Below are 22,840 nucleotides of genomic sequence, written 5' to 3'. Positions count from 1 at the left end.
ATGACCTTAAAGTTATTTTAAAATTATATAGCATACTTTTAGGAGAAAACTTCTAATGTAAACTTTTAGGAGCTAAGCTAGTTTGCAATATAGATTTCTATAGAAATTTTTAGTAAGAAGACAAGTCACAATTTTATTAATGACTTCTTTTTAATTTATTTTTTTAACACCATGTGTTTTTTGATAAAAAAAAAAACAAAATGGTTTTAATGACCTTAAAGTTATTTTAAAATTATATAGCATACTTTTAGGAGAAATATTCTAATGTAAACTTTTAGGAGCTAAGCTAGTTTGCAATATAGATTTCTATAAAAGTTTTAGTAAGAAGACAAGTCACAATTTTATTAATGACTATTTTTTTAAATTTATTTTTTTAACACCAAAAATTGCTTCTATCTATGTCAAACAGCCAAATTTTTCGTAGAAAATTAAAACCTTTTTAAGAATGTAGTACACATTCCTTAAATATATTTTTTTTCGCTTGATAAAAAATCCTCAATTGCACATTTTCTTCTTTCCATAGACGATGTTTGAAGAATTTCATATGTAATTAAATTTAATCAATTGGCGCCCGATCATAAATAGCTTTAATTTGCTCTTAGTATAATTGGTAAAAAAGTTATTCTGATGATTGTGCTTTTTTGGACATTTTAAACATTTTGAAACTTAATCTCAAAATTACGGATTGATAAAAATAATGGCACATTTTGGAATGGCGCCCGATCACTGCATAAAACTATTTGTGAACTTTTTTATCATTATTCAAATTCCATAGACAATTTGCCCAAAGAATAACAAAAGGTTACTAATGATTAGAATTGCTTAATGGTGGCGCCCGATAAAATTGATAAACATAATAATTTTTAAATTATTGCAATAAGAATTTCTATAGGAATCCTTTATCTACAAAATGTTCTACAAATTTTCGCTCAAGATTTCTTATAGTAGAACATTTGCTTTTCACATAGATATTATCCTTAACTGTAGAAACCTTCTACTACTTTTAGACCCTTAACATTTTCCCAAAAACTCCTCTATTATTATAAAGTTTGATTTGAATTGTATTAGAGCGAGATGAGATACAAACGATACATTTTTTTTTTTTTGCTTTCCATTGAAACCATTTCTCATAATTAATCATTTCATATCACAATCACTTGATATTTCGAATGGAAAAAAATTCCAACAAAAAATACACTGAACACTGAAAAGATCGAATAGAATATCATGGGATGATTTCGAATAAACCATTTATTAAAAAAAATCGAGATAATGCATAAAAGAGTCAAATTTCATTGAAATTTTTAGATAAATTGAGTTAGCATTGCTAGCTGTAGTAGTAGTAGTAGTGAGGTGGTTATCAATTTTTTTTGTTTTCGTTTATCATCACCATTACCAAGCTAGGCAGCTATCCAGCTGCAATTTGCTAGAGTGTTATAGGTATGGATTGAGGCAATGGCAGAGACCACTGCTCTGATGATGATGATGATGATGATGATCTCATTGCAATTAAAATGCTACAAAACCATCGAAAACAAATGAAAACAAAAATGCATTAAATTCTTGAGGGTATAACAAAACAATGGAATTTTTGGGTATTTTGTAGATATCATTTTAAAAAAAATATATTGAATTGGATATTCAAATTTGATATGAATTTCACAACGAATCAAATAAACAAGTAAAACTAAAAACGACTCATATTTTTTTTTAGTTTCAAGTTCTTTGGTCTTCGAAATTCCTATCAAGAATAGGATAACTTTCATCAAGTTATCCTTGTCATTTCAGATATTTCAGTTATATATGCGACATATTAAAATGTACAAATCTGTAATCTGATTTCCACAGATTACAGATTTGAAGTTTGTACGCAATCCCTCCACCATGGATTGCGTACAAACTTCTTCTAAACACTGCATCCACAATCGAATTACTTGAGTTACGGTAACGCTTGCCGATGGCAACGTATCTTACAACCTTCTAACACCGTCTTCTTAATTGTAAGTAAGTCCATACGTGGTATATATTAAATTAAAAAAAGACCGATTAAATACGTATATAATTCAGTTTGACAAAATTTTCTATAGAAATAAAATTTGGACAAAATTTTCTATAGAAATAAAATTTTAACAAAATGTTCTATAGAAATAAAATTTTGACAAAATTTCCTATAGAAATAAAATTTGGACAAAATTTTCTATAGAAATAAAATTTTGACAAAATTTTCTATTGAAATAAAATTTTACCAAAATTTTCTATAGAAATAAAATTTTGACAAAATTTTTTATAGAAATAAAATTTCGACAAAATTTTCTATAGAAATAAAATTTTGACACAATTTTCTATAGAAATAAAATTTTGACAAAATTTTGACAAAATTTTCTATAGAAATAAAATTTTGACAAAATTTTCTATAGAAATAAAATTTTGACACAATTTTCTATAGAAATAAAATTTTGACAAAATTTTGACAAAAATTTCTATAGAAATAAGATTTTGACAAACTTTTCCATAGAAATAAAATTTTTACAAAATTTGTTATAGAAATAAAATTGACAAAATTTTTTATAGAAATAAAATGTTGACACAATTTTCTATAGAAATAAAATTTTGACAAAATTTTCTATAGAAATAAAATTTTCACAAAACTTTCTATAGAAATAAAATTTTGACAAAATTTTCTATAGAAATAAAATTTTGACAAAATTTTCTATTGAAATAAAATGTTGACACAATTTTCTATAGAAATAAAATTTGGACAAAATTTTCTATAGAAATAAAATTTTGCGAAAATTTTCTATAGAAATAAAATTTTCACAAAACTTTCTATAGAAATAAAATTTTGACAAAAATTTCTATAGAAATAAGATTTTGACAAACTTTTCCATAGAAATAAAATTTTTACAAAATTTGTTATAGAAATAAAATTGACAAAATTTTTTATAGAAATAAAATTTCGACAAAATTTTCTATAGAAATAAAATTTTGACAAAATTTTCTATAGAAATAAAATTTTGACAAAATTTTCTATAGAAACAAAATTTTGATAAAATTTTCTATAGAAATAAAATTTTGACAAAATTTTCTATAGAAAAAAAATTTTGACAAAATTTTTTAAAGAAATAAAATTTACAAAATTTTTTATAGAAAAAAAATTTTTACAAAATTTTATATAGAAATAAAATTTTGACAAAATTTTCTATAGAAATAAGATTTTGACGAACTTTTCCATAGAAATAAAATTTTTACAAAATTTGTTATAGAAATAAATTTTTTACAAAATTTGTTATAGAAATAAAATTGACAAAATTTTTTATAGAAATAAAATTTTGACAAAATTTTCTATAGAAATAAAATTTTGACAAAATTTTCGATAGAAATAAAATTTTGAAAAAATTTTCTATAGAAATAAAATTTTGACAAACTTTTCCATAGAAATAAAATTTTTACAAAATTTTTTATAGAAAAAAATTTTTTTTGACAAAATTTTCTATGGAAATAAAATTTGATAAAAGTTTATATAGAAATAAAATTTTCACAAAACTTTCTATAGAAATAAAATGTTGACAAAATTTTCTATAGAAATAAAATTGACAAAATTTTCTATAGAAATAAAATTTTGACAAAATTTTCTAAAGAAATAAAATTTTGACAAAATTTTCTATAGAAATAAAATTTTCACAAAACATTCTATAAAAATAACATTTTGACAAACTTTTCCATAGAAATAAAATTTTGACAAAATTTTCTACAGAAACAAAATTTTGACAAAATTTTCTATAGAAATAAAATTTTGACAAAATTTGTTATAGAAATAAAATTGATAAAATTTTTTTTAGAAATAAAATTTTGACAAAATTTTCTATAGAAATAAAATTTTGACAAAATTTTCTATAGAAATAAAATTTTGACAAAATTTTCTATAGAAATAAAATTTTGACAAACTTTTCCATAGAAATAAAATTTTTACAAAATTTGCTATAGAAATAAAATTTTGAAAAATTTTCTATAGAAATAAAATTTTCACAAAATTTGTTATAGAAATAAAATTTTGAAAAATTTTCTATAGAAATAAAATTTTGACAAAATTTTCTATAGAAATAAAATTTTGACAAAATTTTCTATGGAAATAAAATTTTGACAAAATTTTCTATGGAAATAAGATTTTGACAAACTTTTCAATAGAAATAAAATTGAAAAAATTTGTTATAGAAATAAAATTTTGACAAAATTTTGTATAGAAATAAAATTTTGACAAAATTTTCTATAGAAATGAAATTTTACCAAAATTTTCTATAGAAATAAAATTTTCACAAAACTTTCTATAGAAGTAAAATTATCAAAAAACTTTCTATAGAAATAAAGTATTGACAAAATTTTATATAGAAATAAAATGTTGACAAAATTTTCTATTGAAATAAAATTTTTACATAATTTGTTATAGAAATAAAATTGACAAATTTTTTTATAGAAATAAAATTTTGACAAAATTTTCTATAGAAACAAAATTTTGACAAAATTTTCTATAGAAACGAAATTTTGACAAAATTTTATATAGAAATAAAATTTTGAGAAAATTTTATATAGAAATAAAATTTTCATAAAACTTTCTATAGAAATAAAATTGACAAAATTTTTTATAGAAATAAAATTTTGACAAAATTTTTTATAGAAATAAAATTTTGACAAAATTTTCTATAGAAATAAAATTTTAACAAAATTTTTTATAGAAAAAAAAAAATTTTACAAAATTTTCTATAGAAATAAAATTTTGACAAAATTTGTTATAGAAATAAAATTGTTAAAATTTTTTATAGAAAAAAAAAAATTTGACAAAATTTTCTATAAAAATAAAATATTGAGAAAATTTTATATAGAAATAAAATTTTCACAAAACTTTCTATAGGAACAAAATTTTCTATAGAAATAAAATTTTGACAAAATTGTCTATAGAAATAAAAAAATTGCAAATAAATGTCGATTAAAGGTTTATCCATTGAAGACTTCACATGAAATTGGCGCCCTATCACAAAATTTTTTTTTGAATCTTTACACAGAAAAAATTGAGTTTTAAAAAAATATTCAATCATAAATTTAATTGATTCAACAATTTTTGTCTTAATTGAAACAAAAATCAATCACAAAAATTAATAGTATCATTTAATTAATTTAATTAATTTTTTAATTGAAATGTCTTCAATCACAGAAATGATAGTAGCAATTAAAAAATTAATTGATACTATTAATTTTTGTAATTGATTTTTGTTTCAATTAAAAAAAATTGTTGAGTCAATTAAATTTATAATTGAATATTTTTTTTTAAGCTCAATTTTTTCTTGTAAAGGTTGATGAAAACTACAAAACTATTTTGTGATCGGGCGCCAAATTCATGTGAAGTCATCAATGAATTAACCTTTAATCGACATTTATTTGCATTTTTTTTATTTCTACCCTCTACTGACGGTAGAAAATCTTTCCACTTAAGAATTTCATGGCCTATCTTATCGATCTACTTATGTAGCTCTTCATGCTCCCAAGCCTAATGGCATTTTGTCATTAACTTTGAAAATCAACTTTATCTTAAGAACAAATATAAATTAAATTTTTTTAAAATTGAAAAGAATAATATACCAGCAATTTAAAATGTCATCCCCTCCAAAAAAACAATATCTCGTTTCAGATCCAAAAAGCTTTTTTTATTATCTAATTAATTGTGTCATTTATTATTTCGAAACATGACAAAAAATTAACAGCAAAATGATCAATTCAAATACAATGAATGAAATACGCAGATATTGCCATTAATTTGTTAATTTGTTTTACCATATACGGTGAGGTGGCCACAATTTTTTTTGGGTTAACCATAAAATTCGTGTGTATGTCTTATCAAGATCGGTATCTTCAGAGTTCTTAAAATGATTTTTTTTCTACTTCTTCTTTTGCATTTCAATATAATTGTGATTCATCTTATATTGATTATTGAAAACAAACGAAAAAAAACATACTGAGAATATTCTATACCTTAGAATTTTATGGTAAGAATTCGATTTGCAACATCATCGTTAGGTATCAATGTAACAACCAATGGATGATTATTTTTTGTTTGTTTTTTTGGTAGATTATTTTTGTTGTTTTTTACATCTACTGCGTGACCATTTTTGTTCATATATAATTGGTTTTTGTCATGTCTCGTTTGTTGTTGCCTGTCTCCCAGTCTATTGATATGTCCGTCCGTCGTCGTTTTGTCTGCGTGTGTTGAATTGCAAAAACTAATTGACATTTTGACAATATGTTTATTTTTATTTATGTTCATAGAAAAAGTGACAGATCTTAAAGGTTGTTGCCTTCCAGAAAATTGCCAATAAAAAGATATCAACAAGTAGATATGCCTCACAGAGTTATGTGTGCATATATGTATGTACCCATGGTATCTGCTGCTTACTGACATAGCCCACAGATGCCGCCAACAAAGACGCATTGTAGCCTTCATGAAGCCCAAGGATAGATGAAAACAAAACAACAACAACAAAACTAAGACATTCAAAAAAAATTCTAGAGTAAATTGGTATAATAGAAGTACATATAGGTTATTTTTTAAAGGTCTAAAAAATCTTAGGAATATTTTTGGCGTTGAGATCGGGCGCCAGCTAGATTATCAATATATTTCATATTTTATCTGCAGAATATAATTCTAAAGACCAAAGAATTTACATAGATTTATTGGCAATTAAAAATTTTATTGTCATGATCGGGCGCCATTTAGACGAAAAATTGGTTATTAATAAAATAATAACGAAATTATACTTTTTATAGATTTATTTTGATTTTTTTTTAATTTATTAGAAAATTGGTGTTAACATCTAAGCAAACATTTTTCATTGTGATCGGCCGCCATTTAAATTAATTTTCCATTTCACATTTTATTTGCTTAAATTCTTTTGTGGGTTGAGCTCTCATGTATACAATTTATTCTCACAAACTCTGGAATGAATGTACATTTATAGGTCTCAACTCAAATACTCCGGATTCTTCAATCACGAAAATGATAGTATCAATCACAGTTTTAATAGAGAATAAAAACATACTTGATTAAAAAATTAATTGATTTCAATTAATTTTTCAACTGATCCTATTAAAAATTTTCATTGATGTTGATGGCAAAACTCAATTAATTATTTATTTAAAACTTTAACTATTTTCATTCATTCTTAACAGACTTACCCGGGATTTTAGTTTGACTAAAAATCGATTGAAATAAATTATTAATTTAAACTTAAAAACAAAAAATCCATAACTTTTTTAATTGACTTAGTCTTCTGAGTTTGATTTAAAATTTAATTTATTTCCAATATTTCGCCGGAGTCGGGAAAAATTTCTAAGTCTCCGACTCCAGCAAAAACTTCAGTCTCCGATTCCCCAGTAAAAGTCGGACGCCCGATCATAATAGCTATTGATTATGTTTTAGTTATCCCATTGCAGATCACGGCTGCCACTCTAGTCAAAAATATTTTACAAAAATTTGTAGAAAATTTTACCAAAAAAATTCACAATATAAAAAGGTTATTTTGCGGTGATTGATCAAATATTTGTGGTTATTATGCAAACTGTTTCTTCAACAGAAATGTTTTATTATTTATTTGTATTATTTTAATTGCAAATGTGTCGATATTTATTTCTATAAAAAATTTTGTCAAAATTTGAGTTCTATAGAAAATTTTGTCAAAATTTATTTCTATAGAAAATTTTATCAAAATTTTTTTCTTATAGAAAATTTTATCAAAATTTTATTTCCATAGAAAATTTTGTCAAAATTTTAGTTCTATAGAAAATTTTGTCAAAATTTTATTCTTATAGAAATTTTGTCAAAATTTTTTTTCTATAAAAATTTTTGTCAAAATTTTATTTCTATAAAAAGTTTTATCAAAATTTTATTTCTATAGAAAATTTTGTGAAAATTTTATTTCTATAGACAATTTTGTTAAAATTGTATTTGTATAGAAAATTTAGTGAAAATGTTATTTCTATAGATAATTTTGTGAAAATTTTATTTTTATAAAAAATTTTGTCAAAATTTTATTTTTATAAAAAATTTTATCAAAATTTTATTTCTATAAGAAATTTTGTAAAATTTATTATTTCTATAGAAAATTTTGTCAACATTTTATATCTATATAAAATTTTGTCAAATTCTTTTTTCTATTGTAAATTTCTGTCAAAATTTTATTTCTTTAACAAATTTTTCCAACATCTTATTTTTTTTTTCAAAATTTTATATCTATAGAAAATTTTGTCAAAATTTTATTTCCATAGAAAATTTTGTCAACATTTTATTTCTATAGAAAATTTTGTCAACATTTTATTTCTATAGAAAATATTGTCAAAATTTTATTTCTATAACAATTCTATCAAAATTTTATTTTTACAAAAATATTTTGTCAAAATTTTATTTCTATAGAAAATTTTGTCAAAATTTTATTTCTATAGAAAATTTTGTCAAAATTTTATTTCTATAGAAAATTTTGTCAAAATTTTATTTCTATAGAAAATTTTGTCAAAAGTTTATTTCTATACAACATTTTGTCAAAATTTTATTTCTATAGAAATTTTTGTCAAAATTTTATTTCTATGGAAAATTTTATCAAAATTTTATTTCTATAGAAAATTTTGTCAAAATTTGTCAAAAAAATCACTAAAAAATTTTTCTGATTCAATCACCAAATTAATTGACCCAATTAATTTTTTTTAATTGGGCGTAGAAAAAATTCTTGATTAAAAAATTAATTGATTTTTTTCAGCAAATTTCAATTAATTTTTTAATTGATTCAATTAGAAATTTAATTGATGTTGATTGCAAAACTCAATTAATTTATTAATTAAAAAAGGTAACTATTTTTAATTACTTTCTGAATTGGCTTAGAGTTTTTATTTGGATTAACAAATGATTGTTTGAAATACATTTTTAATTAAAAATTTAAAACAAACCAGCACTTTTTTAACTGAATTAGTCTTCCGAATTAGATTAAAAAGTTAATTGTATATTTAATTTATTAATTGAAAAATTTTTCAACTTCAATTAACTTTTTAATTGGAAATATTTTGGTGATATTTTTTTCTGTGTAGAAAATTTTGTCAAAATTTTATTTCTATAGAAAATTTTGTCAAAATTTTATTTCTATAGAAAATTTTGTCAAAATTTTATTTCTATAGAAAATTTTATCAAAATTTTATTTCTATAAAAACTTTTATCAAAATTTTATTTCTATAAAAAATTTTGTCAAAATTTTATTTTTATAAAAAATTTTATCAAAATTTTATTTCTATAGAAAAATTTGTCAAAATTGTATTCCTATAGAAAATTTTGTAAACAGTTTATTCCTATAGAAAATTTTGTCAAAATTTTATTTCTATAGAAATTTTTGTAAAAATTTTATTTCTATAGAAAATTTTGTCAAAATGTTTTTCTATAGAAAATTTTGTAAACATTGTATTTCTATACAAACTATTATTGCTATATAAATTTTTGTCAAAATTTTATTTCTATGGAATATTTTGTCAACATTTTATTTCTATAGAAAATTTTGTCAAAATTTCATTTTTTTTTCAAAATTTTATATCTATAGAAAATTTTTTCAAAGTTTTATTTCTATAGAAAATTTTATCAAAATTTTATTTCTATAAAAACTTTTATCAAAATTTTAGTTCTATAAAAAATTTTGTCAAAATTTTATTTTTATAAAAAATTTTATCAAAATTTTATTTCTATAGAAAAATTTGTCAAAATTGTATTCCTATAGAACATTTTGTCAAAATTTTATTTCTATAGAAAATTTTGTCAACATTTTATTTCTATAGAAAATTTTGTCAACATTTTTTTTTCTATAGAAAATTTTGTCAAAATGTTAGTCCTATAGAAAATTTTGTCAAAATTTTAGTTCTATAGAAAATTTTCTCTCACATTTTATTTCTATAACAATTTTATCACAATTTTATTTTTAAAAAATATTTTGTCAAAATTTTATTTATATAGAAAATTTTATCAAAATTTTATTTCTATAAAAAATTTTGTAATATTTTTTCTATATATATGACAAAAATTTGTCAAAATTTTATTTCTATAGAAAACTTTTTCAAAATTTTATTTCTATAGAAAATTTTGTCAAAATTATATTTCTATAGAAAATTTTGTCAAAATTGTATTTCTATAGAAAGTGTTGTGAAAATTTTATTGCTATAGAAAAGTTTGTCAAAATTTTATTTCTATAGAAAATTTTGTCAAAATTTTATTTCTATAGAAAATTTTGTCAACATTTTATTTCTATAGAAAATTTTGTCAAAATTTTATTTCTATAGAATATTTTGTCAAAATATTATTTCTATAGAAAATTTTCGCTCACATTTTATTTCTATAACAATTTTATCACAATTTTTAAAAAATATTTTGTCAAAATTTTATTTATATAGAAAATTTTATCAAAATTTTATTTCTATAAAAAATTTTGTAATATTTTTTCTATATATATGACAAAAATTTGTCAAAATTTTAATTCTGTAGAAAATTTTGTCAATTTTTTTATTTCTATAGAAATTTTTGTCAAAATTGTATTTCTATAACAAATTTTATGAAATTTTTATTTCTATAAAAAATTTTGTAAAAATTTTATTTCTATAGAAAATTTTGTCAAGTTTTGTATTTCTAGAGGCAATTTGTGAGTACCTCTTAGTTGGGGAGGAATATTCTGCAAAGTCTACCAAATCATCAAGAATCTACCAAACAGTAAAAAATCTACCATGTTTGGTAGAATTCTACCAGCTACATGCAAACCTTTCATATAATATTTTATTTGTTGACATTTAGTCCTAAATAGATTTCTGTAGTCACAGGACAAAAATCCTCGTAATATCTTTATAGCAATGGGTGTTATCGGGCAACTCACACCTGGTTGAAAATGACAAAAATGAAAGGATAATCCACTACCCCCACCACTACTACTATTGCTACTGTCACATCTCAATTCCCCCAATCCCATCCTTATTTCTGGAGTTATCTTTGATAACATAAATTTCTGTCACTACCGCTGTGATACATTCTTCCGCCACCTCAATGCGAATTTCCTTTCCGATTCTTTTTTTTTGTATTCTTTCTGGTCATTCTCTAGTGCACATAAATTTTGTAGCATTTTTATACCTCTATTTTTGTGGGAGGGGGGAAATAGACAAGAGTGGGTGGTGTTATTAGCTGAGTACTGGGTTCGGGTTCTTTCTTAAAAAAAAAACGGAAAAAATATAAAATATGTATTTTAACAACATAAAATTGCATTATAATATCGTCTGGTCGCCAGAGATAAGAAAATTTATCCAATGGTTTATATTACCCGTAAATACTCAAACTTACGCACATTCATGGATATCCAGTGTCCCACATTTCTATGTATTATGGGAGGAATACGAACTGGCAGAGTAATGGCAAAGAAGAAGTTCATAACTTGTGGAGCTTCATGAAAGCTATTTGTTGATGAGGATGATGATGACGACTATGCTGCTGATTCCTTATCCCTGTGTGTGTGCATACGCATTAGTGAGTGTATGTGGTGGCGACAGCATCCAGGATATGTGGCCACCACATAGTGGGGTATATCTTTACTTGTGTCACTTAACTTGTTGTCTTTCCTCTCTTTTTTTGGTTCTCAATATCCTCTACCACTTTTATGACTTCTCCGATGACGATGACGATGATGATGTTGACAATGAGAATGAGTGTGGTATATGAAAATCACTATGATATGACCAAATGATGGCGTAATGGTGTTAGTAACGATGAGTACACGAAAATAATGGCAAATATTTGGTATTCCATGGTCCGTAATGTAGTAAAACAGTTAACAGTGGTTAACATAAGATTGGTAAGAGAGAAATTCATTAACAATTGATTGGCTGTAATACAAGGTGGCGACCTTACCTAATCTGGGATTTTTAGGCTATAAATGTTGGGTTGTCGAACATTTTTTTTTTTTCGTATTACAAATGAAACTTAAACTCATTTCGAGACCCTTCACGATATGATGAGGGGTATACAAACTTAACAATTCCAATCGAAATTTTGGCCTCTGAAATTTTGAGTCGTTCTAGCGATGTCCGTTCGTCCATCCGTCTATTGAAATTAGGATAACTTCCGAACGGTATAAACTGTTGGCTTGAAACATGACACTAGTTGTATTGTAATGGTATTGCAAATAGGCCATATCGGACCACTTTTAGGATAAGGACCCATATAAATCGATTCCCATAATTTGAAATCTGGAGCCTACTGGAAGGGCAAATTTCATTCAATCAGTTTGAAATTTGGTACGTTATGTCGGTATATATCTTCCAATATGAGGTTTGTATTTAATTTAGCGGATTGGGCAATCCTAGTGCTCCAAATGAATTTCCTGATGGTCGTCCAAACTCACTTTTTCCGGAAACCTTAATGCTGTACACCAACTTGATGTTTTGGTAGATTTTGCAAAATATATCTCTACACGGATGAAAAAGACTGTTTTTCATATGTTTGGCTATAAACATTATATGTTTGGAACACAAATTTTTAAACACAATATTTTTGAGTGCAAGCATATAATGTTCATAAACTAGCATAACATGTTTGGGACATATATGTTAATATGTTAGAACATATTATGTTTGGGACATAAAATGTTTGTAAATATAATATGCTTGGATGCAAACATATATTAATTTAGAAATAGCCTATAAACATAAATGTGTTTAGTAGCTTGGAGCGCTATTTAACAGAAAGCGATATTGAATTAAGTTGGTGGTTGTTGCTTGTTATTACAAAATTAACATTTTATTTTTCCTTGGGCAATTGATCAGCTAATTCTTTGATCCTTACAAACTGTGTGGCCCGCTGTTCGAATCCCCGTCCGGCAAAAGGTAAAATTAAAATAAAAAAAATCATAAAATTGAATAATTTCTTCTACAATGTTTGTATTACAGAAAAAGGTGCTAAGAACTAAAAAATCTCGTGGAAGTGAGAAAGATGTCGGGGAATATACAATTGGGCAGAAACAAAATTTTGAGCATTCAGGTCGAAAACCTATGTTGTTAGCACCTATATTACCTGTTTATTTTCATAATGTTGACAAAGTTTTATATAGTAATAAAATTTGGACAAAATTTTCTATAGAAATAAAATTTTGACAAAATTTTCCATAGAAAAAAAACAATAGACAAAAATTTCCATTGAAATAAACCTTTGACAAAATTTTTCATTGAAATACAATTTTTACAAAATTTTCTATAGAAATAAAATTTTGACAAAATTTTCTATAGAAATAAAATTTTGACAAAAATTTCTATAGAAATAAAATTTTGACAAAATTTTCTATAGAAAAAAAAATTGACAAAACTTTTCATTCAAATAAAATTTGACAAAATTTTCCATAGAAAAAAAAACAAAATTTTCTACAGAAATAAATTTTTTACAAAATTTTCTATACAAAATTTGCTATAGAAAAAAAAGACAAAATTTTCCATTGAAATAAAATTTTGACAACATTTTCTATAGAAATAAAATTTTGACAAAATTTTCTACATAAATAAAATGTTGAAATAATTTTCTTTAGAAATAAAATTTTGACAAAGTTTTCTATAGAAATAACATTTTGAAAAAATTTTCTATAGAAATAAAATTTTGACAAAATTTTCTATAGAAATAAAATTTTGACAAAGTTTTCTATAGAAATAAAATTTTGACAAAATTTTCTATAGAAATAAAATTTTGACAAAATTTTCTATAGAAATAACATTTTAACAAAATTTTCTATAGAAATAAAATTTTAACAAAATTTTCTATAGAAATCAAATTTTGACAAAATTTTCTATAGAAATAAAATTTTGACAAAATTTTGTATAGAAATAAAATGTTGACAAAAATTTCTATAGAAATAAAATTTTGACAAAATTTTCCACATAAATAAAATTTTAACAAAATTTTCCATAGAAATAAAATTTTGACAAAATTTTCTATAGGAATATAATTTTAACAAAATTTTCTGTAGAAATAAAATTTTGACACAATTTTCCATAGAAATAAAATTTTAACAAAAGTTTCCATAGAAAAAAATTGACAAAATTTTCCATAGAAAAAAAAATTGACAAAATTTTCCACAGAAATAAAATTTTGACAAAATTTTCGATTGAAATAAAATTTTGACAAAATTGTCTATAGAAATAAAATGTTGACAAAATGTTCTATAGAAATAAAATGTTGTTCTATAGAAATAAAATTTTGACAAAATTTCTTGACATCAACTTACATCTGTGTCAAGTAAAACTGATAATTTTGTTTGTTCCCAAAATGCTCAAGTCGGAATAACTTTTCATTGGAGAAAACCACTTTCGTGCATGCGAAGCAACTCCTTGGCTTTTTCAGTATAATATCACTCTGCACTGAAAAAAATATTGTAGTGAGGTCAAAGATTTCAAATCTTTAAAATCCAAATGCGAATTAGGTTTAGCATAAAAGACACATTTCTCTAATATAAAGTTTATTTTTCCTTGTCCCGAAGTCGATACACTTTTTCAATACAGATTTTTGTCCTGATAGTTAAGTGATTCGACTTAAAATTGGCTATCTTTATATGAAAGAAAATTTGTTTGATTAAGGTCAATTTTAATAATTTTGAAAAATTCTTCGAAATTAATAAAATCATCTTCAAGTTTTTGTATCTTGACTACAAAGCAAAAAAAAAACAATCGAAAATAGAAGATTTGTTTCAAAACTTTTTTTTTTATTTTTTTACGATTTGCTTTTTTATATCACCTCCAATTCACTGTTCTAAAAGGAAATATTCCACAATCCAGACGGCCAAGGCATTGCCAAATTTTCTAGCCTTGGAAATTCAGTCAGCACTATCTTTAACATCACACACTTCCTCTGCCACATAGTTGGTATATATATGAAGATAAATGTTTAAACATGTGGTCTTGCTTCATATCGCTTGGAGGGCTATAAAAGATCTCAAATATTTGATAAAAATATTTATTTTTTTTCTGCGAAAAAAGGATATTTTCTATATCAACACTTATTCACTCATATGTAAAGCTAAATGGCAAGATAAACACACTCACCACCTACTCTCATGCACATGCTTACACTCATATTTCAGTTTTCTCTTCAAAAACCACCCACATGGGTGCTCTCTCATGTTAATATGAAATACGTTGTTGTTGGCTGTAAGTGAATGCCTTTTGCTAATGTAAATATCTATGAGTGGAGAAATTTTTCTCATTGTGTTTGTTTGTATCCATATATGTATATGTATGGATGTGCATGGCAAAAGGATTAAGTTAATGTTTGCTTAATATTGAAACCGCTTCATACATATAAATACACTCCCTAATATTGCTTCTCCAGTGAAATTTTATATTTGCCCTAGAGTGGGTGAGAGTGTGTTGATGAGTGTTGGTCACATAAATAAATTTAGTGTGGTTATAAGGTGGTGGTGTTTCAGTTGTCTTGTCGTGAGATATCTTTATGTTCCATAAGCTCATATCCTGTTGGCGAGGTTTTATCATCATTATCATTTTATATTTGTTAAATACATATGATATTTTTTCGTGCAAGGAGATTTAAATACTTAGCCATACATGGCAAGAGTAAAAATCTAAAGGAAGTTTGAGCATAATTTATGATTAAATATCCTTTTTTGTCGGTGGAGGGGGTGAAATTTAAATGACCTGTAAAACATTGATATGGGGAAATGAAAGGGTATTGGTAGAAGGTTTTATCAACTAAAAACATAAACATGAAGATAATAAAACGTAAAAAGAGTTTTTAGATGGAGATTTATATAAATTTAGAGGGAAAATATTCATACACTAAACGAAATATTGTTCAACATTTTTTTTAATTTACTACAATCAACAAAAGTGTAGAAGGCTGCACGGACGAAAAAGACTGTTTTTCATATGTTTGGGTGTAAAAATTATATGTTTGTAAATCAAATTTTAAACACAATATTTTTAAGTGCAAGCATATAATGTTCATAAACTAACATCACATTTTTTGGGACATATATGTTAATATGTTAGAACATATTATGTTTGGGACATAAAATGTTTGTAAATATAATATGCTTGGATGCAAACATATATTAATTTAGAAATATCCTATAAACATATATGTGTTTAGAAAGAGAGACTTAGAGAGTATGCTGCAAGTAAAAATAGAAGTAACCATTTGGCGCCTTACAAATATATATACACAAGTAAAATTTCTTTAAATTTTTTTCCCACCAGTGTATGCGTTATGTCGGTATATGAGGTTTGTATTTAATCCAATCCTAGTGTTCCAAACAAATTTCCTGATGGTCGTCCAAACTCAGTTTTTCCGAAAACCATTAATGCTGTGCTTTGGTAGATTTTGCTAACTAAGAGGAACATACATTTTTACATAGAAATACAATTTTGACAAAATTTTCTTAGAAATAAAATTCGGACAAAATTTTCTTAGAAATAAAATTCGGACAAAATTTTCTATAGAAATAAAATTTTGACAAAATTTTCCATAGGAAAAAAAAACAATAGACAAAAATTTCCATTAAAAAAAAATATTAAATTTTACACTGAAATAACCAATAGAAATAAAATTTTGCCAAAATTTTCTATAGAAATAAAATTTTGACAAAATTTTCTACAAAAATAAAATTTTGACAAAATTTTCTTTAGAAATAAAATTTTGACAAAATTTCCTTTGGAAATAAAATTTTGACAAATTTTTCTTTGGAAATAGAATTTTGACAAAATTTTTTATAGAAATAAAATTTTGACAAAATTTTCTATAGAAATAAAATTTTTAAAAAATTTTCTATAGAAGTAAAATTTTGACAAAATTTTCCATAGAAATAAAATTTTGACAAAATTTTCTATAGAAATAAAATTTTTAAAAAATTTTCTATAGAAGTAAAATTTTGACAAAATTTTCTATAGAAATAAAATTTTGACAAAATTTTGACAAAACATATATGTGTTTAGAAAGAGAGACTTAGAGAGTATGCTGCAAGTAAAAGAATAGAAGTAACCAATTGGCGCCTTACAAATATATATACACAAGTAAAATTTCATTAAAATTTTTTCCTACCAGTGTATGCCCTAAGATGAAACATAATATGTTTGAACAATACAAATTCTTTGAAATTTGTGCGCTTTTGTCAAAATCATATGTCTTTGGACTAAGAAAATTTTTTTTATAACGTAAAGAAAAAATTTAATTTAACGAAATAATTTGTAAATTAACTGGGATACTGCATCAGTTAATTAAAGGTATAAAATATTTTGTTAACGGCTAAGACTTATTTTGAAGATTTTGCATCTTTGGTTTTTTTTCTTTTTGGAATTAAGAAAACATTTTTTACTTTAAGTTATATGTTATAATTGAATTTTATTCGATAAATGATAAACCAGATCTGTATTCTAATTTTAATTTTATTGATACCAGATCCCTAAAATGTCTTTATTTTTAAGAAGCAGCATCTTTGGCTCGCAATCAAGACCAAAATCCTTAAGGGGAGTTCAACATCTATGGATCCAAGGAAACTTAATTTTAAGTGTAAAATTGGTGAAAAAAAAAATTGTTTTATTTTTTACATTTCCACAATCAAATTAACTTCTTCAGCAATGCATACGATCCGATTACGAAGTACTTTCATTCGATGATAAACTCATGTAAAATTCATTAGAGATGATCCAAAATTTGCTCTATATTCGGTACGCTTCAAAGCGTAGAGGTATTTGTTCTAAAAAATCCTAAAAACATTGTGTTTGAAGTATTTTTGTAATAATAATAATAATAATAATTTTGTCAAATAATTTCAGATTTCCTATAGATCTCTTTTTGCATAAATTAAACACAATTTTTTTCTGATATTTAAAATATTTATTTAACATTCTGTTTTTCATTCCTGCATTGCATTACTATTTACAATATTTTCTTTTTATTATATAATTAAAAGAATCTCATAAAATCTCAATAAACATTACTTTATATGCTTACTTTAAGTAAAATACAATAAAGAAAACCCTATGAAAGCAACATCATCAGATGAACAATGGATTTTTGTGCTGTGAAGTTAACAACAGAGCAGACCACCAGCCACTGATTTTAGTTGCCTGATATGCATTCCACCATTAGCCATAGAGCAACAACAGCAGTGTGTTAAACAGCACGCATTTATAGCGATTATCTGTGAGTGTTACAAAGACGTGGCATCATTGCATCGCTAAAAATGCAGCTGTTTTATTTAAGAAAATTTTGGGATTTTCTTATTGTTCATATGGCATGAAGCTACGGCCAGATAACAGTGGTTTAATAGAAGTTTTGACTGTGTATAGATAAATAAAAAAAGTTTTTAAACATTATGGTTATATAATAAGCAAGAAAAGAATTATGAGCTAATAAAGTCGCTACCATAAATTTTTAAATATTATAAAAAATAAGTTTTCAATAAAATGACTTAAACATTATCACTTTTATTCTTTATAACATTTTAAAGCTGTGATATGGATTTAAGAGTTTGTATAATTGATATAAATGTATAATTGATATAAATTAATTAATATTACTTATGTGTTGAGTGGGCCAGATGAAAAATTTCGGGCCAAACGAAAAATTTTGGGTTATTCCGAATTTGGCCATTCAAGTTGAAATAAAACATATTCACATATATATTTTATTATTATTTTTTTTTTAAGGCTACAATATGGACTTAGGTTTCGTCACCCTAGGTGTATAATTGATATAAATTAATTAATATTACTTATACGATGGGCGGACCAAACGATAAATCGGTTATTCGAAGTATTAATAACGCCCCTCTCCGCCTTAGGACGCATAATTTGGGTGATGTGAGCACGGTTGCCACAATCGGTAGAATTCTAGCAAAAATTGTAGATTTTTTACCGTTTGTTAGATAGGTAGAATTGTTGATGTTTCGGTAGATTTTGCGAAACATTCGTTTCCAACTAAGAGGTACTTCAGTTTTCTATAGAAATAAAATTTTGACAAAATTTTCTATAGAAATTAAATTTTAACAAAATTTTCTATAGAAATAAAATGTTGACAAAATGTTCTATAGAAATAAAATTTTAACAAAATTTTCTATAGAAATAAAATATTGACGAAACTTTCTATAGAAATAAAATTTTGGCAAATTCTTCTATAGAAATAAAATTTTGGCAAATTCTTCTATAGAAATAAAATTTTGACAAAATTTTCTATAGAAATAAAATTTAGGACAAAATTTTCTATAGAAATAAAATTATGACAAAATTTTCTATAGAAATAAAATTATGACAAAATTTTCTATAGAAATAAAATTTTGGCAAATTATTCTATAGAAATAAAATTTTGACAAAATTTTCTATAGAAATAAAATTTTGACAAAATTTCCTATAGAAATAAGATTTTGACAAAATTTTCTATAGAAATAAAATTTGGACAAAATTTTCTATAGAAATAAAATTTTGGCAAATTCTTCTATAGAAATAAAATTTTGACAAAATTTTCTATAGAAATAAAATTATGACAAAATTTTCTATAGAAATAAAATTATGACAAAATTTTCTATAGAAATAAAATTTTGACAAAATTTTCTATAGACATAAAATGTTGACAAAATTTTCTATAGAAATAAAATTGTGACAAAATTTTCTATAGAAATAAAATTATACCAAATTTTCTATAGAAATAAAATGTTGGCCAATTATTCTATGGAAATAAAATTTTGACAAATTCTTCTATAGAAATAAAATTTTGACAAAATTTTCTATAGAAATAAAATATGGACAAAATTTTGACAACATTTTCTATAGAAATAAAATTTTGACAAAATTTTCTATAGAAATAAAATTTTGACAAAATTTTCTATAGAAATAGAATTTTGACAAAATTTTCTATAGAAATAAAATTGTGACAAAATTTTCTATAGAAATACAATATTGACAAAATTTTCTATAGAAAAAAAATTTTTGACAAAATTTCCTATAGAAATAAAATTTTGACAAAATTTTCTATAGAACTAAAATTTTGACAACATTTTCTATAGAAATAAAATTTTGACAAAATTTTCTATAGAAATAAAATTTTAACAAAATTTGCTAAAGAAATAAAATGTTGACAAAATTTTCTATAGAAATAAAGTTTTTGACAAAATTTCCTATAGAAATAAAATTTGAACAAAATTTTCTGTAGAAATAAAATTTTAACAAAATTTGCTAAAAAAATAACATTTTGACAAAATTTGCTATAGAAATAAAATGTTCACAAAATTTTCTATAGAAATAAAATTATGACAAAATTTTCTATAGAAAAAAATTTTGACAAAATTTTCTATACAAATAAAATTTTGACAAAAATTTCTATAGAAATAAAATTTTGACAAAATTTTCTATAGAAATAAAATTTTGACAAAATTTCCTTTAGACATAAAATTATGACAAAATTTTCTATAGAAATAAAATTATGACAAAACTTTCTATAGAAATAACATTTTGAGAAAATTCTTTATAGAAATAAAATTATAACAAAAGTTTCTATAGAAATAAAATTATAACAAAATTTTCTATAGAAATAAAATTTTGACAAAATTTTCTATAGAAATAAAATTTTAACAAAATTTGCTAAAGAAATAAATTTTTGACAAAATTTTCTATAGCAATAAAATGTTGACAAAATTTTCTATAGAAATAACATTTTGAGAAAATTCTTTATAGAAATAAAATTATAACAAAAGTTTCTATAGAAATAAAATTATAACAAAATTTTCTATAGAAATAAAATTTTGACAAAATTTTTTATAGAAATAAAATTTTGAAAAATTTTCTATAGAAATAAAATTTTGAAAAATTTTCTATAGAAATAAAATTTTGACAAAATTTTCTATAGGAATAAAATTTTGACAAAATTTTCTATAGAAATAAAATTTTGACACAATTTTCTATAGAAATAAAATTTTGATAAAATTGTCTATAGAAATAAAATTTTGACAAAATTTTCTATAGAAATAAAATTTTAACAAAATTTGCTAAAGAAATAAATTTTTGACACAATTTTCTATAGCAATAAAATGTTGACAAAATTTTCTATAGAAATAAAATTTTGACAAAATTTTCTATAGGAATAAAATTTTGACAAAATTTTCTATAGAAATAAAATTTTGACAAAATTTTCTATAGAAATAAAATTTTGACAAAATTTTTTATAGAAATAAAATTTTGAAAAAATTTTCTACAGAAATAAAATTATGACAAAATTTTTCATAGAAATAAAATTTTGACAAAATTTTCTATAAAAATAAAATTTTGAAGAAATTTTCTATAGAAAAAAAATGTTGACTAAATTTTTTATAGAAAAAAAATGTTGACAAAATTTTCTATAGAAATAAATTTTGAAATATTTTCTATAGAAATAAAATTTTGACAATTTTTCCATAGAAAACCATGCATTGACTAAATTAAAACAGTAGCTCAACCAACAGAGAAAAATATGTTTGCACATCTTATTTTAGATTTTTTTTTTAATTTAGTGGATTTGTGGTAAAATTTTCTTAAAATTTTGGTAGATTGTTTTTGGCACGAGAAATTTCAAATTTTTCAGGATTTTGAAGGAGTTCTCAATTTACTGACGATGATCACGAACCATGCTCCTCTGCATAGTTTAGAAGATACGTGAAATATAAGTTTTTCATATAAAAATTTAGTTTTTTCAGGATTTGGGTAGAATTTTGGTTCTTCTTGGGATTATCACAAATTAAGCTCCCTTTTCCGCTTTAGAACGCAAAAATCTTAGTAGGATTGATTATCCGTAATTTCTCAAGTGAAAAGAGAACAATTGAAAGTTAGATTTATGAAATTAAATCTTGGTACCCTAGACGTATAATTGATATCAATTGATTAATATTACTTATACGTTGAATGGACCAACAAATAATTTTGTCATTTGAATAATCAAAATCAACCAAATCAACCGTTACAAATGTAATTAAAGTGTTAGGGGAACGTTTGTCGACAGCCAGGAAGTCTGGATCGGGGGGAAATCGAAAACCGGAAGCCGCTGAGACGACAAAGAGAGTTGCCGGTAGTTTCAAGCGAAACCCTAATCTCTCTCCGAGATGCTGGGTGTATCGTCTACAACCGTGCATCGAGCCAAAAAACGAGCCGGACTATCGACTTACAAGAAGGTAGTGACTCCAAATCGCGATGATAAACAAAATACGACGGCCAAAGCGCGATCCCGGAGGCTGTACACGACGATGCTGACGAAGTTTGACTGCGTGGTAATGGACGACGAAACCTACGTCAAGGCCGACTACAAGCAGCTTCCGGGACAGAAGTTTTATACGGCAAAAAGAAGGGGAAAGGTAGCAGATATTTTCAAGCACATAAAACTGTCAAAGTTCGCAAAGAAATATCTGGTTTGGCAAGCCATCTGTACCTGTGGCTTGAAAAGCAGCATTTTCATAGCTTCCGGGACTGTCAACCAAGAAATTTACGTGAAAGAGTGTTTGAATAAAAGTCTGCTGCCTTTTCTGAAGAAACACGGTTGTTCCGTACTGTTTTGGCCGGATTTGGCATCTTGCCATTACGGTAAAAAGACCATGGAGTGGTACGCCGCCAACAACGTGCAGGTGGTTCCCAAGGACAAGAACCCTCCCAACACGCCAGAGCTCCGCCCAATTGAGAAATACTGGGCTATTGTCAAGCGGAACCTAAAGAAGACCAAAAAAACTGCTAAGGACGAGCAGCAGTTCAAGGCAAACTGGCTTTCTGCGGCGAAGAAGGTGGA

General features: G+C 24.0%; 1 protein-coding gene across 4 annotated transcripts in view; it reads left to right on the top strand.

Moving 5' to 3' along the window:
- ush (Zinc finger protein ush) overlaps positions 1–22,840 on the top strand; it is a 480,112-nt gene that overhangs the window by 391,514 nt on the left and 65,758 nt on the right. The gene's annotated exons all lie outside the window — the stretch shown is intronic.

Source organism: Haematobia irritans, chromosome 2 (assembly GCF_050003625.1).
Source record: "Haematobia irritans isolate KBUSLIRL chromosome 2, ASM5000362v1, whole genome shotgun sequence".
NCBI lineage: Eukaryota > Metazoa > Arthropoda > Insecta > Diptera > Muscidae > Haematobia > Haematobia irritans.
Note: the sequence above shows the minus strand (reverse complement) of the source record. Positions and strands in the feature narration are given on the sequence as shown.